Source organism: Dendrobates tinctorius, unplaced genomic scaffold, assembly GCF_039654945.1.
Source record: "Dendrobates tinctorius isolate UK_male_01 unplaced genomic scaffold, ASM3965494v1 ptg000138l, whole genome shotgun sequence".
NCBI lineage: Eukaryota > Metazoa > Chordata > Amphibia > Anura > Dendrobatidae > Dendrobates > Dendrobates tinctorius.
In genome coordinates, this window is record NW_027361806.1 from 9,524,989 (window position 1) to 9,541,667 (window position 16,679).

The window sequence follows — 16,679 nt, forward strand, 5'->3', positions numbered from 1 at the left end:
AAGTCTTCGACGAGCCCGGTCGCCTGGTCTCAACCACCGAGTCCTTATTCAATCTCCGCCAAGGTGCTCTCTCTGTGGGGCAGTACGCTATCCAGTTCCGTACGTTGTCCTCAGAGCTAGGATGGAACAACGAGGCGCTGGTAGGGGCTTTTTGGCGTGGCCTGTCCGCTCGAATTAAAGACGAGTTGGCTGGGAGAGACACACCTACGTCTTTGGATGACCTCATTTCCCTGGCGACCCGTATTGACCTCCGTTTCCAGGAGCGCTCCCCCGAAGCCGCCAGGGAGAGAAGACCTCCTCGTTCAGTTCCCTCTACATGCAGCCCTTCTCGTCCACGATTTTCCATCGCGGCTTCTGCACCGGAGCCCATGCTGGTGGACCGACTCAAACCAGCGGAACATCGTCGCCAGGAGAGGCTCACGCAAGGTCTTTGCCTCTATTGTGGCAGGGCCGCCCATCTCCTGCTTTCCTGTCTGGTAAGGTCGGGAAACGCCTCCGCCTAGGACAGGTAAGAGAGGCCTCCCTAGGTGTCATTGACATCTCTCTACCCTTGACCCTCTCTGTTTTATTGATCCTGGGTTTCAAACGTTTTTCTGAGGTGGCCTATATTGATTCAGGGGCAGCAGGGAACTTCATCCAACTCGAGGCGGTAGAAAGATTGAGGATACCTGTCAGGTCCTTGGAGTTTCCCCAGCAGTTAGCTTCTGTCAATGGTGCTCCCCTGCGTGACACCGTTACCTTGGTAACCGAAGAGGTGGAGTCACAGATTGGAGCCTTGCACCGTGAGAAGATAGCCTTCTTCGTACTGCCTTCTTTATCTCATACCTTGCTTTTAGGTCTTCCTTGGTTAAGAGCACATGAACCTGTTCTGGATTGGCGATCTGGGGACATTCTTTGTTGGGGTCAGTCCTGTCATACTAAGTGCCTCCTTCCTGTGCAGCCTCCCAAGACTTCGCCATCAGTCTCGGGACCATCCGGTCTACCCTCAGCCTATTGGGCCTTCGCCGACGTCTTTAACAAGAGGGAGGCAGAGAGTCTACCCCGCACCGGCCATATGACTGCCCGATCGACCTTGTTCCAGGTTCTACTCCACCCCGGGGGCAAATTTATCCTCTGAATCCCATTGAGTCCCAAGCCATGACCGAATACGTTCAGGAAAATTTGGCCAAAGGCTTTATCCGGAAGTCGTCTTCACCCGCTGGAGCAGGTTTCTTCTTTGTCAAGAAGAAAGATGGGTCTCTTCGTCCTTGTATCGACTATCGGGGTCTTAATGAGATCACAATCAAGAACAAGTACCCACTTCCTCTCATTCCCGAGTTATTCGATCGGCTGCGAGGGGCGCAAATCTTTACCAAGCTAGATCTCCGTGGAGCCTACAATCTCATCCGTATTCTCTCCGGAGATGAATGGAAGACCGCTTTCAACACCAGGGATGGGCTCCCGCAGTATTCCAGGAATTTGTCAATGACATTTTTCGAGACCTTCTGTACTCCTGTGTGGTCGTGTATCTGGACGATATCCTCATCTTCTCTCCTGACCTGTCCGCCCACAGGAGAAATGTCCGTCAAGTACTGTTGCGCCTGAGGGAGAACCGCCTCTATGCTAAGCTGGGGAAGTGCGCCTTTGAACAGTCCTCTCTTCCATTCTTAGGCTACATCTCCGACTCAGGCTTACGCATGGATCCAGAGAAAGTGTCAGCCATGCTCAACTGGCCGCGTCCCCATGGCATTAAGGCAATTCAGTGGTTTCTTGGCTTCGCAAATTATTATCTGCAGTTCATCCCTCATTTTTCATCCTTGACCGGTCCCATCTCCTCCTTGATCCGCAAGAGAGCTAATCCTCATGTTTGGCCATCCGAGGCCGAGAACGCCTTTTTGTCTCTGAAACAAGCCTTCGCCACAGCCCCCGTGCTCCATCGCCCTGAGGCTAACAAACCCTTCGTCCTCGAGGTTGATGCTTCGGCTACTGGGGCCGCAGCAGTGCTCTCTCAGAAATCCCCCTCCGGTCGGCTTGTTTCATGCAGTTTCTTTTCCAAGACATTCTCCACGTCGGAACGGAACTATTCCATTGGAGACAGGGAACTGCTTGACATCAAGTTAGCCCTGGAGGAATGGAAGTACCTATTGGAGGGAGCCGTACATCCGTTTACAATCTACACGGACCATAAAAACCTAGCTTACCTTCGATCGGCACAGAGACTCAACCCTCGGCAAGCCAGGTGGTCCCTGTTCTTCGGCCGATTCGATTTTGACCTGCACTTCCGTCCTGGTAACAAGAACCTCAAGGCTGATGCTTTGTCCTGGTCTTTCCTGTCTGCAGATGTTGAGGAGGAACTCACGCACATCTTGGATCCTTCCAGGTTCATTACGGTGGCACCTGTCGCCTTAGTTTCGCCACCTCCTGGTAAGACTTTTGTGCCTGAGAAGGACCGGAAACGGGTCTTACGCTGGGGGCATGCTTCCAAACTTGCTGGTCATGTCGGCCTTAAGAAGACGCTTGTCCTTGTGTCCCGCTACTACTGGTGGTCTACTCTTCCCCAAGATGTACGGAGTTTTGTCGCCTCCTGTCCTTCCTGTGCCAAAACCAAGGTTCCTAGGCAGCTGCCCTCCGGCCTTCTACATCCGCTTCCTGTTCCTTCGACTCCATGGCAACATGTGGCCATGGATTTTATCACCGATCTGCTCAAGTCTGCAGGCTGCACCGTCATCCTTGTGGTGGTAGACAGATTCTCCAAGATGGCCCACTTCATCTCTCTCCCTGGATTACCCTCTGCACCTGACTTGGAGAAGGTTTTCATCCATCACATCTTCCGACTCCATGGACTGCCCCAGCATATTGTTTCAGACAGAGGAGTTCAATTCACCTCTCGATTTTGGAGAGCCCTATGCCGGTCTCTGGACATCACGCTTGACTTCTCCTCCTTGTACCACCCTCAGTCCAACGGTCAAGCAGAGTGGACTAACCAGAATTGGGTGAATTATCTCCGGCACTTTTCTAATGCCCACCAGAATGACTGGACTGACTTAATCCCGTGGGCTGAATTCGCCTATAACAATCACGTCAGCGAATCTTCTGCCAAGTCACCTTTTTTTGTCGTCTACGGGCAACATCCGGGTGTACCTTTACTGGTTCCTCCTATCTCGGGTGTACCGGCGGCAGATCTTCTGTCTGGGGATTTCTCTAGGATCTGGCAGGAGACCAAGACCGCTCTTGAGTTAGCTTGTGACAGGGTGAAAAGACACGCCGACAAACGGCGCTTGGACCCCCCACTATATCATTCGGGTGATAAGGTTTGGTTATCCTCCAAGTACATTCGCCTACAGATCCCTTCACGCAAACTGGGACCCCAGTACATTGGACCCTTTGAGGTCTTGGCTCGTATCAACGATGTCGCCTACAAACTGCGACTTCCCGCCTTGCTCCGCATCCCTAATTCCTTTCACGTATCCCTCCTAAAACCTGTCATCCTCAATCAGTTCCATGCCTCTGCTACCCATTCTCCTCTACCTGTCTCCACTGACGATGTGTTTGAGGTTAAAGACATTTTAGCCATGAAGAAGCAAAGGGGGAGAACCATTTTTCTAGTTGATTGGAAGGGTTTTGGTCCCGAGGAGAGATCCTGGGAGCCTCGGGAGAATATCCAGGCTCCCAGAATTATGACTAAGTTTCTTTCCAGTCTGCGGAGGGGGACACGTAAGGAGGGGGGTACTGTCACGCCTCTGCTGCGGCTGCTGCCACAGTCCCCGCCGGCCTCCTCACCGCTGCCTCAGCCGTCCCACTCACTCCCGGCTCCTACACCGCTACCGCGCCCGCTTCGGTCCTCACCGCAGCTCCCAGCTCCCCGGCGCACTCACCCAGCACGCGCTCCCGCTCAGTCTCCTGCTCCCCTGCCTGGCTTCCTGCTCCTCGGACGCGCGCCCACACTATGCTCAGGAGCATTCACGCACTCCAGTTCTCCTGCAGGCGCGCGCCCTCTTCTTCTCTCTGCTCTGGGGGGAGGTCATGACCCGGAAGTCCCAGGCACACTCCCTATATCCGGCCGCCTCTTCCTCCTGGCGGTGCCTGATGATCACTTGTGCCTAGCTAGTGATTCTGGCCCCTCGTCCCTCTGTTTGCTCCTCTGCCTGCAGCTTCTGCTCTATATCTTATCCGTGCTCTCCGCTGTTCTCTCTTCTAGGTCCTAGTACTCCGGGGCTCCACTCCGTCCTGTGCAGTCTTCCAGTCCGTGTCCGGTCCTTGCCGTTTTGCCGTCACTGCAGTCCTGATCGCCATCTGTGTTCCTGTCTTGGGGAGATCCCCCTCCAGTCTCTCCGACCTCCTGTTGTGACTCCTGTGTCCTCCCCAGGGTACCAGCTGTCGTGGTGATAGTTACCCACGGGCCTGCCCCTAACACTCCCTGTATAGGGGGTGGTCCACCTGGTCAGCTCGTCCGTGGGAGGTTCGTTGCCACGGTCCAGCGGGTCCACTCCGGGAGTTCTTCCTAACATATCACACTATCATCATATCACCATATGACGCCTTCATATTGCTATAGAAGGGCTTAGATATAGGAGCAGCAGAGGTGGCCATCACACCCAAATTCCTCGTAGTGGTAGGGTTGGGGGGATGTATTGCAGATGTCCACTGCGGCTATATGCAGAGAGCGATCTCTGGAGAAGGACATCATGGTCGGAAGATCAGAAAGAACAAGGCGAAGATGAAGACCAGGAACCTGATGGCGTGAAACAATCAAGAATATGGCGGAGAAGACCCTGGTGGATCTATCTAGGGTGCACAAGATCCATCTTCCTGCAGAGCGTTCATTCATCAAGTCACCACGGCTTGAGGTCGAGCCGAAGGACGTTAAATTGTAATAATATAACGATATAGAATTTTTTGACATTTTGCTCCAACAAGAAGGCCATATATCTGTGATCCCTGCATCCCTTTTAAACCTAAAAAAAAGCAACTTTTGGCTCCACAACCGTATAAAGATGTGTAGAGTAACGTCCTGTAAGCTTACAGTGATATTCTCTCTACTGTGTAACCGGAGCCGCCATAAAGTGTGGAGGCTGCACACAGCAGCGCACACATGGTTTGTTACTTACGCCGGTCCTCTCGGTGCGTTGTAAAATATCCGAGCATTTAATATGTGTGATGGTTAAACCATTCTGCTCCTACTGTAAAGCTTCTCCTTGCAGTTTCTTAAAGGAGCCAGATGCAAAACATTAATCATTATAATAAAAACGAGTATTGGAGAATATTTTTTCCTTGGCCAATTTTAAAGCAGAGCTGTCACAATAAAACAACACTCCCTGATAAACCACTATTCTTTCTCCTCTCATTTGCACTCAAAAAGTGTTTATTAGGGCTGTATAAATCGGATCGAGATCGAATCGCAGCGTACGGACTGGCTGGCGGCTCTCCCAACCAGAAATACAAGAAGCTGTCAATTTCAGGTCAGGAGAGCCGCCAGCCAGTCCATGTACTTAGTCCATTTTATATTCTGAACACTTTAATCCCATTCACATCTGTGTTTTTCCTACATGTTTTATCCGTCTTTTTTATGCATAGCTCTCGTTCCCATTGAAGTTTATTGGCTTCATCAAATATCTATGTTATTGTGGACCAATTATCCGAAAAAAGAAATAGAAGAAAAAAAAAAACAGATATGTGGATCAAAATAATTCTATGAGTCCTTGGAAGAAAAAAAAGTCACAACACATTACTGCCACCATTGTTCTATCACTGTTTTGTCTGTTTCTTAACTTTCTAGTGGGTAAGACAAGATTGAAGAGTTTTTGCATATAATAATAATGGATGCTACCCTGATGGCAAAAAAAGGACAAAGAGGGCAAAAAACTGACACAAAATTGGATAAAAACACTTTTCAGATTTGACGGGATCTGTGAATGAGGCCACTAGAACACATTTGTTCAGTTTATTATAGAGAGACTCTTATAACAAGTAAAGTGGAGACGCCTAAGGTACTGTAGATAAATTGATAGAAAACGCTGACTCCAGCCTTAGAGTACGTGCACAAGTTGAGTATTCGCAACAGATTTTTCTGCACTACCAACGCGTTTCATTGGCAGGAAAAATGCAGCGTAAAATAAACGCACATTTTTTATGCATGTTTGATAGCTTTTTACTTGCTTTTTTGTACCATAATTTGAATGATTGAAAAAATGCACAAAAATGCTAAAAAATGACATCTTGCAGTCATGAAAAATCCAATTAATGGTTAAAATCCGCAAGTAAAAAAATAAATCAGCATGTGCTGGAGAATAGATTTCAGATGTCTCATTTGCTGGTGGTATTAAAAGCAAAAATTTTTAAAAGCACTGTAAAAAACGCAGCAAATACCTCAGGCGTCAGACTCCATTTTGCAGAGAAGAGTTGGATACTTAGGCTGGAGTCGGACCCAATGTATAAAAATATGGTTTGTATTTTACGGTCGTAATATGCAGAAATGTTCCCTGAACCCGTCATGTAATGAGGCCATATCCCCGTCGAAACCTGGACCACCGGCGCAGAATCTTTAACTTGCGCCTGTCATGCACACGGCGGCTGATGGAGTGCGCCTTCGTCAGTCTTTGTTCCAAATGGCGGGTCCTCCAGTCTGCCATTCAGCTGAGTGAAGCCAACGTCAATGAGGTCATAAAAGCTTGTGTGGTCCTACATAACTTCACCCGAATTCATGATTGCTCCTCATCTGATGGTGCTGAAGGTGTGTTGGGCCTAGACCACATGTGATCCCTCACCGTCATCCGCTTTCTGGACTGAAAGTACGTGATGTTTTCGCAAATTGTTTTGTAACACCTCAGGGTGCTTCTCCCTGGCAAGAGCATGCTGTATCTATATTGTATGTTCAAAATGTTTGTGGATATAAATATCTTTTTTTCCTTTAAGTTGTTGTGTGTTTTCAGTTACATTATCTTATACAATTTCTATTTTTGAGCTTTAAGTTATGAAATCAATAAGAGACGAAACTTTTTATGTAGCCAAAATATAACTTTCGGTACCGAAAACCATATTACAGTCATATGGCTTTTGTGCCCATAGAAATTTGGGCATACCTTTTTTACAATATTTGTTAAACCAAATATTTTAACATAAACAGAACTTTGCTAAAGCAAAATCAGATAAAAATAATATTTACAAATTTTGGTAGGTTGGGGGTGGTGATGGCAGGAGTCCAGCCCCAGTTTGTTGCTGGGTTTGGTGGCCCAACTTGGCCTTCACCCTGTGTGGGTGCATAATCTTGGCCATGATGTATGATGTGGCCAGGATCATGTTGCTGAGTTGAGAAGTGGCCAGAGGGATAATTTAGACGATACTCCTGGGGATTCTGGTAGCCACGTGAGTCATACCCCCCAATATGGCCATATCGTCCAAAGCCAGGTTGGGACCAGCCTCCAACACTGGGTCTGAACAAGTGGCTATATTGGGCAGGTGGGTTATAGGTTGCCATTTAGGCCTTTGGTGGCCAAGGTTGGGTTGGGGGGGAAGGGGTGAGGTGTAGGCACCCGTGTAGGAGGTGCCTCAGATCCATATTGAACATGCCCTTCTGGGTTGGTGGAAACTCAGAGCAGGTTACGGGGTGACAGCTGTCACCACTCTCAGAACTCAAATACCTCATATGGGGTATTGGGGGGTGTGCATGCATCAATGAGGATCTGAAAGGATCGTCGCACACGTAGCCTCACCTCACGGGGTAGGGGACGGAGGTACCGGGCCAGGCTGCGGGAATATGCCTCCTCACCCTCATCCTGGGCAGCCCTGGACAGGTAATTGAGCATCCCCGTGTCAACATGCCTCCTGGTATCAGAGGCAGGGATCTCTCGCCTTCGTCGCCCATGGCGGGATGATGTGACAGGAGGCCTGGGCTGCTGCTGTTGGCCTGGTCCTCAAGGCTGCTGGGTGCTGGTGCAGCTGCTGGAACAAGTACTGGTACAGGTACTGATGCTGGTGCAGGTGGAGCTTGGGGGATGCAGCTGGAAGGCTCAGAACATGGGCCAGCCACCTCTTCACCTCCCCCAACCGGGTCTATAATGGCCTCAGAATCTGACCCTGTCTTCCTCTCAGTGAGGTTGGACTGAGTTCTGTTATGAAATGTGAAAGAAAAAAAAAGATTGGAGATCTGACCCCAAACAGCATATGTGTAATGTGGTGTGATGTCTGTACTTACGGTCTGAGATCCAGAATGGGAGCCAGAAATGCCAGGCGGTCATAATAGATATACTTCCGCTTGGTCGGTGCTGCATCCCCACTCCTGGCCCGCTGCTGACGTTCCCGCCTGTACTGGTCGCGGATGCTGCGCCAGCGTCTCATTACATCCTCAACTGCAATGTGACACAATAATGTGTTATTACATTGCGCACATTTGAGCAACAATTTTACATACATTTAACATAGCCATGTGGCCTTGTAAGGTGTCAGTTAGAAACATAATCCCGATTACACCGAATTAGCAAAAAATACACATAATGGGATTTTATGGGCTACTGGGAAAATGTGTTATTTAGTGCAGTTAAGGCTGGTTTCACATTTGCGCTTTTGTGCGCAGCGCATCGTGCGCACCAGTGCGCATGCGCACCTATATTTAACATGACGTGCGCATGGTCTTGCGCATACTTGCGTTTTCGTGCGCATGCGTTTTTTTGTCTTTTGCGCCAGGCGCGTCAGACGCAGCATGTTGCATTTTTGGTTCCGCCCTGTCTCGTCAAAAAAACGCATGCGCACGCTTGCGCACGGAGTGCGCAAAAACACCACATTGGAGCCTATGGGAGCGCATGCGTGCTCATGGTCTTGCGCACGCTTGCGTTTTTATGCGCATGCGTTTCTAAGATAAACATGTCTGGAATGTGGTCTAGACAGTAAAAAAAAAAAATTAAAACAAGGTGATAAAATGGTGTGGGCATTGGGATTCCACAATACTTAACAGACTGCTCAACGAGTGGACACACAGCAAGCTGCACCAATGTAAGTATGAAAAACCTAATGTCTGGCTGAAATTTCAATACATTTCTATGTACTTATGTCTCTTTTTTTTTATTGCAGCATGTCTTCATCTGGTGAGGAATATGTCCCCGGGACAGGGCAAGAGGCAGAAGAAGTGAGTACCATGCTTCCGTATGGATTGGTAAAAATAAACACATGTGGTTAATTTTTTTTGTTTAATTTTCAGACCTCATCCTCCACCACGCCACCACCACCGGAGGAACGGCAGGAGCAGCAAGGCCAAGTGCGGGCGGGAAGACGTGATGTAAGTACAGACGGACTGTTTTTTTTTTTTACTTAATTTCTATGCTGGTTTATTTCCTTTTTTTTTTGGAACTGTATTGTATTGTATTTTTTTTATGTTTTTGGTAAATTTTTATTAGTATTTTTTGGTAATTTTCCTAGTTTTTTTGCTGCTTTTTTGGTTACAGATTTTTTTAAAACTTAATTTCTAGGCTGGTTTATTTTCTTTTTTTTTGGAACTGTATTGTATTGTATTTTTTTTATGTTTTTGGTAAATTTTTATTAGTATTTTTTGGTAATTTTCCTAGTTTTTTTTGCTGCTTTTTTGGTTACAGATTTTTTTAAAACTTAATTTCTACGCTGGTTTATTTTCTTTTTTTTTTGGTAATCATTTTTTAAAGATTTTTTTTTTAATTTTCATGGTTGTTTTTTTCCGTGTTTGTTGCTTTTTTGCATTTATTTTCATTTAAAACAAAAAAATTTTTCATGGCTTGTGTATCAATATCTTAAAGCTCAAAGTGTGTATGTGTGTATGTGTGTGTGTGTGTGTGTGTGTGTGTATGTTTGTTTGTATGTTTGGGTATATGGGCACGGGACTATGGGAAGGCGGATATGTATGATGGTATATGGGCACGGGACTATTGGATGGAGGATATGTATGATGGTATATGGGCACGGGACTATGGGATGGAGGATAATTATAATTTTCTATAACTAACCACAGTTCTACTATGCCCAGGCAGCGCCGGGCTCTTCAGCTACTTTTCTAGATTTTTCATTTTAAAATCTTTCAAAGATTAATGTTTGTCTTTCTTTTCTAGGCTCCACAGCGGGAGGAGGACCTCGCCCTGGACAACGACGAGCTCATCCGTCTAGTCCAGGAGCGAGTCCCGTTGTGGGACACCCGTCACCAACTGCACTCGGACAACGTGGTGATCCGGCGGCTCTGGAACGAGGTGGCCGCATCGCTGATGGATGGCTGGGACAACGCCTCTCCCCGGGTCCGCAAGGATTTTCGTAAGTATTTAAATGCAGTGTGATGCAGCAGTGATCTTGGCCGGGATCACCCAACTGTGTGTGATGCTATTAACTCCATGGAGTTTCTATCATCACACACAGTTGGATGATCACAGCCTCCAGTGCATAGTCTTACTTTTTTTCTTTTTTTTTTTTTCCACCACAGTGAACAAAGTCAGAACCCGTTGGCGCTCGATGAAGGACCGCTTCAACAGGGATATCCGTCAGGAGAAGCAGGTTCGCAGTGGTGCTGCGGCAAGGACCGGCACGAAGTACAGATACCATCGTGCCTTGGCATTTTTAAGACCGGTCCTTGCCTCCCGAACGTAAGTATTTTCTAGCTGTATTGTGTTTTATTCTGTGCTTTTCTATTCCACAGGAGTTGGCGATTGTTAATTTATGGTAGTATTTTCTTTCTTTTCTTTTCACAGCACCTGGAGCAGCACCCTGCAACCTGGGCCCGAAGCGGTCCTTCATCAAGCTGCCCCGGACACCAATATACCACCCCAAGTCCGAGTGCAGCTGGACACTTACCCGCCAACACCATGCCAAGCGCTGCTCCTGCCTGGCCCACCACTGCTGCCGCCACCACCACTGGATGGCCCGTCGTCACCACCCCTGCCTGTAGCGCCGCCACAACCACCACCAGCGGGAGGACCACCCCGGTATGGACCGCCACGGCCACCACGCCTGCATGGACCACCACCACCACCAGCACCACCACCTCGGAGCAGCATCAGCTGGGGGACCCGCATTCAATATTTACGGCCCCTGCCAGGACATCCACCACCACCAGCATGCCACAGCAGGTACAAGATCCTGGCAGGCGGTCCACAAGCGCCAGGCGGTCCCCCAGCTCCAGCCGGTCCACAGCCTCCAGGCGGTCCAGAGGCTCAAGGCGGTCCAGAGGCTCAAGGCGGTCCAGAGGCTCAAGGCGGTCCCCGGGGTCTAGCCAGTCCTCAGGCTCTAGCGAGGACAGCAGCAAGACGACGGGCCACCGTCATAAAAAAACAAAGAGGAGGACTCTGACCCTCCCTCACCTCCCACTTCACAACTTTCCTTGCCTCAGCTCCCTTCCCCCACTTCTTTGGTTCCTCCTTCCCCTAGAACCCCTTACTCCACCCAAAGCCGTTCCTCATCCCTCCACACCCCCCAGTTTCCACCAACTAAAAAATAAGTAAAATAAATGTTAAATTTTTATTTCAAAATAATGTTTGGTTATTGTGTCTTTCGCCGCCTGCACACACTGCGCCGTACACTATGGTTTGTTTTTCTTTACTTTATACCGGATGGTCAGCCATCCAACTCTGAAAGGGATACTATATTTCAGATTTTTCTTTTTTTTATTTTATTTATATATATATACATACACATATATATACACATACATATACAGTCATATGTAAAAGTTTGGGCACCCCTATTAATGTTAACCTTTTTTCTTTATAACAATTTTGGTTTTTGCAACAGGTATTTCAGTTTCATATGTCTAATAACTGATGGACTCAGTTATATTTCTGGATTCAAATGAGGTTTATTGTACTAACAGAAAATGTGCAGTCTGCATTTAAACAAAAGTTGACCGGTGCAAAAGTATGGGCACCCTTATCATTTTCTTGATTTGAACACTCCTAACTACTTTTTACTGACTTCCTGAAGAACTAAATTGGTTTTGTAACCTCATTGAGCTTTGAACTTCATAGCCAGGTGTATCAAATCATGAGAAAAGGTATTTAAAGTGGCCACTTGCAAGTAGTTCTCCTATTTGATTCTCCTATGAAGAGTGGCATCATGGGCTCCTCAAAACAACTCTCAAATGATCTGAAAACAAAGATTATTCAACATAGCTTTTCAGGGGAAGGATACAAAAAGTTGTCTCAGAGATTTAACCAGTCAGTTTCCACTGTGAGGAACATAGTAAGGAAATGGAAGAACACAGGTACAGTTCTTGTTAAGCCCAGAAGTGGCAGGCCAAGAAAAATATCAGAAAGGCAGAGAAGAATGGTGAGAACAGTCAAGGACAATCCACAGACCACCTCCAAAGACCTGCAGCATCATCTTGCTGCAGATGGTGTCACTGTGCATCGGTCAACAATACAGCGCATGCATAACGCCTTTTTGTATGACCAAACAACTCAATCTTTGTTTCATCAGTTCACAGGACCTTCTTCCAAAATGTAACTGGCTTGTCCAAATGTGCTTTTGCATACCTCAGGCGACTCTGTTTGTGGCGTGCTTGCAGAAACGGCTTCTTTCGCATCACTCTCCCATACAGCTTCTCCTTGTGCAAAGTGCGCTGTATTGTTGACCGATGCACAGTGACACCATCTGCAGCACGATGATGCTGCAGGTCTTTGGAGGTGGTCTGTGGATTGTCCTTGACTGTTCTCACCATTCTTCTTCTCTGCCTTTCTGATATTTTTCTTGGCCTGCCACTTCTGGGCTTCACAAGAACTGTACCTGTGTTCTTCCATTTCCTTACTATGTTCCTCACAGTGGAAACTGACAGGTTAAATCTCTGAGACAACTTTTTGTATAGTTCCCCCTGAAAAGCTATGTTGAATAATCTTGGTTTTCAGATCATTTGAGAGTTGTTTTGAGGAGCCCATGATGCCACTCTTCATAGGATAATCAAATAGGAGAACTACTTGCAAGTGGCCACTTTAAATACCTTTTCTCATGATTTGATACACCTGGCTATGAAGTTCAAAGCTCAATGAGGTTACAAAACCAATTTAGTGCTTCAGAAAGTCAGTAAAAAGTAGAAGTGTTCAAATCAAGAAAATGATAAGGGTGCCCATACTTTTGCACAGGTCAAATTTTGTTTAAATGCAGATTGCACATTTTCTGTTAGTACAATAAACCTCATTTGAATCCAGAAATATAACTGAGTCCATCAGTTATTAGATATATGAAACTGAAATACCTGTTGCAAAAACCAAAATTGTTATAAAGAAAAAAGGTTAACATTAATAGGGGTGCCCAAACTTTTACATATGACTGTATATATACACACATATATATACACATACATATATATATACATACACACACATTTATATATATATATATATATATCAAAAAAAGGGCAGCACTACCAAAATTAAATAGTTGGTGCAAAACCTATTCACCAGTGTCCAAACAGCCAAATTAACAAAAGTAAAAAAAATAGGCAGCACTCAAATTAAATGTGAAAAAAAGTGGATACTTTACTGATCCTCAAGTGGCAACGTTTCAACGGTGACCCGTCTTTATCAAGCCATTGATAAAGACAGGTCACCGTTGAAACGTTGCCACTTGAGGATCAGTAAAGTATCCACTTTTTTTCACATTTAATTTGAGTGCTGCCTATTTTTTTACTTTTGTTTATATATATATATATATATATATATATATTTTTTTTTTTTATGGTGGTTTCCCTTTCTTTACTTTAACTTGGGCAGGTGAGTAGTGGAGTGTATTAAGACACAGTACACTGGGTACAGGTATAAAAAAAACATGTATTTTATTTTTAACAAACAACAAAACTATTAAACCATTTGATCCTGCCATGCTACACGACCCACATCGGATAAAAAGAAGTCCGCAAATTGGTCCCTCATTTGTGCAACTTCGACCGATGACCGAAGAGGGTGCTGAGTAAAATCTGGCAAAGGGTTGGCAGCAGGTTCATCCATGTCAAAGTTCGGCCGCTCCTTTGCCATAACAAAATTGTGGAGAACCACGCACGCCTTCACCACCTCATCCACTGTTTCCATTTTGAGATTGATGGCGGTGCTGAGAATTCGCCATCTTGACACTAGAATGCCAAAGGCGCACTCTACAGTCCTGCAAAACATAAAAAGAAAAAATAATTATATTTCTGTCTTGGGTATTACTAAAAACACTGAAAATAAAAAAGTACATGGCCTAACTATTTTGCATGTTTTTTTAATACAACATAGCAAAAAAACATTTTATAAAGGCTTGGGATTAGTACAAGCCTGAAGAAGAGACCTGAGTAGTCTCGAAAGCTTGCAATGTGTTACCATCTTTTCAGTTAGCCATTAAAAGGTATCAACCGCTGAGGACTCTCAATTCGGAATATTCTTCTGTCTACTGGCTAACATGGTACAAAGATATATATCTTTCCTGAAAGAACTTACTAATTTGTTGCTGTCCCTCACGTGGACGGTCCTCAAAATCTGGAAACATTTACCCACAGATGCGCTTCCATGCCGCCTCTTTTCTGGCCTGAATAATGTGTGTCCCTCTGGTCCCACAGAAATCCAAGAACAAGAAAAAGATCACGCCCATAATCAAGGAGCACCTCAAACATGTGTAAAAAAACATGACACTTTATTAAACAGCTGTAATACAACAGCAAATAAAACACATGATATTAAAAACATTTAAAAAAGAGAAATCCTGTTCAAAATCATGCCCTATAATAAAGGCAATGATAACCCCACACCTGAAAATCTCCCCTGAACAGCACAAAAGATATATATGTGTATATATATAGGAACCGCTACAGGTGGTCCAACATTCACCTCTAGTGTTGAGCATTCCGATACCGCAAGTATCGGGTATCGGCCGATACTTGCTGTATCGGAATTCCGATACCGACTTCCGATATTTTTTCAATATCGGAATTCGGCATCGGAATCGGAAGTTCAGTTGATTGACGGCCTGACGTCATCATGATGCGCGGTGTGTGCGCATCATGATGCGCCGTCATTTCGGGCCTTCCGGGGGTCTCTGCCGGCCTGCCGGGGGGCTGTGCCGGCCTGCCGGGGGGCTGTGTGGACTGCCCGGGGTCTGTACCGGACTGCCGGGGGGCTGTGCCGGCCTGCCGGTGGTCTGTGCACCCTGTGGGGGTCTGTACCGGCCTGCCGGGGGGCTGTGCCGGCCTGCCGGGGGGCTGTGCTGATGTCCGGGGGTCTGTGCAAGCATCGTCCGATGGGACTACAAGTCCCATCGGGCGATGCCTGCTACCATGACAGTGATTGACACATTAGCCAATGATGGGACAGTAGTAGTCCCATCATCCGGCTAATGTGTTAAATGTTAAAAAAAAAAAAAAAAAAATACTACATACATACTACATGCATGCTACATACATACTACATGCTACATACATACTACATATATACTACATACATACTACATACATGCTACATACATACTGCATGCTACATACATACTACATACATACTACATGCATGCTACATGCATGCTACATACATACTACATGCTACATACATACTACATGCATGCTACATACATACCACATACATACTACATGCTACATACATACTACATACATACCACATACATACTACATGCTACATACATACCACATATATACTACATACATACAATACATTCATACAATACATACATAGACATACAGTACATATAACATAGAGTAACATACTTACCAATACTTGTCACATTGTTCCCCGAAGCCATTGTCTATTCCGGGATAAATATTAACATAACAAACCACAAAAATACTCACCCACGATCCGAAGCAGTCCACGAGTGTGTCCCACGACGATCTTGGGTAGAGAACTGCAGCATCAGATGATGCTGCCGTTCTCTACGGGCTGCAGGAATCCAATGACGGAAGGTAGGTATCCTTCCGCACTGTATTCCTCCGCCACTTAAAAAAAAAAAGTCCCTAGTCTCACTTTATGCCATTGCTGTGTGGGAATTTCCCACACAGCAATGGCATAAAGTGAGACTAGGGACTTTTTTTTTTTTAAGTGGCGGAGGAATACAGTGCGGAAGGATACCTACCTTCCGTCATTGGATTCCTGCAGCCCGTAGAGAACGGCAGCATCATCTGATGCTGCAGTTCTCTACCCAAGATCGTCGTGGGACACACTCGTGGACTGCTTCGGATCGTGGGTGAGTATTTTTGTGGTTTGTTATGTTAATATTTATCCCGGAAAAGACAATGGCTTCGGGGAACAATGTGACAAGTATTGGTAAGTATGTTACTCTATGTTATATGTACTGTATGTCTATGTATGTATTGTATGAATGTATTGTATGTATGTAGTATATATGTGGTATGCATGTAGTATGTATGTAGTATGTATGTAGCATGCATGTAGTATGTATGTAGCATGCATGTAGTATATATGTAGTATGTATATAGCATGTAGTATGTATGTAGCATGCATGTAGTATATATGTAGTATGTAGCATGTAGTATGTATGTAGCATGCATGTAGTATGTAGCATGTAGTATGTATGTAGCATGCATGTAGTATATATGTAGTATGTATGTAGTATGTATGTAGCATGCATGTAGTATATATGTAGTATGTAGCATGTAGTATGTATGTAGCATGCATGTAGTATATATGTAGTATGTATGTAGTATGTATGTAGCATGCATGTAGTATATATGTAGTATGTAGCATGTAGTATGTATGTAGCATGCA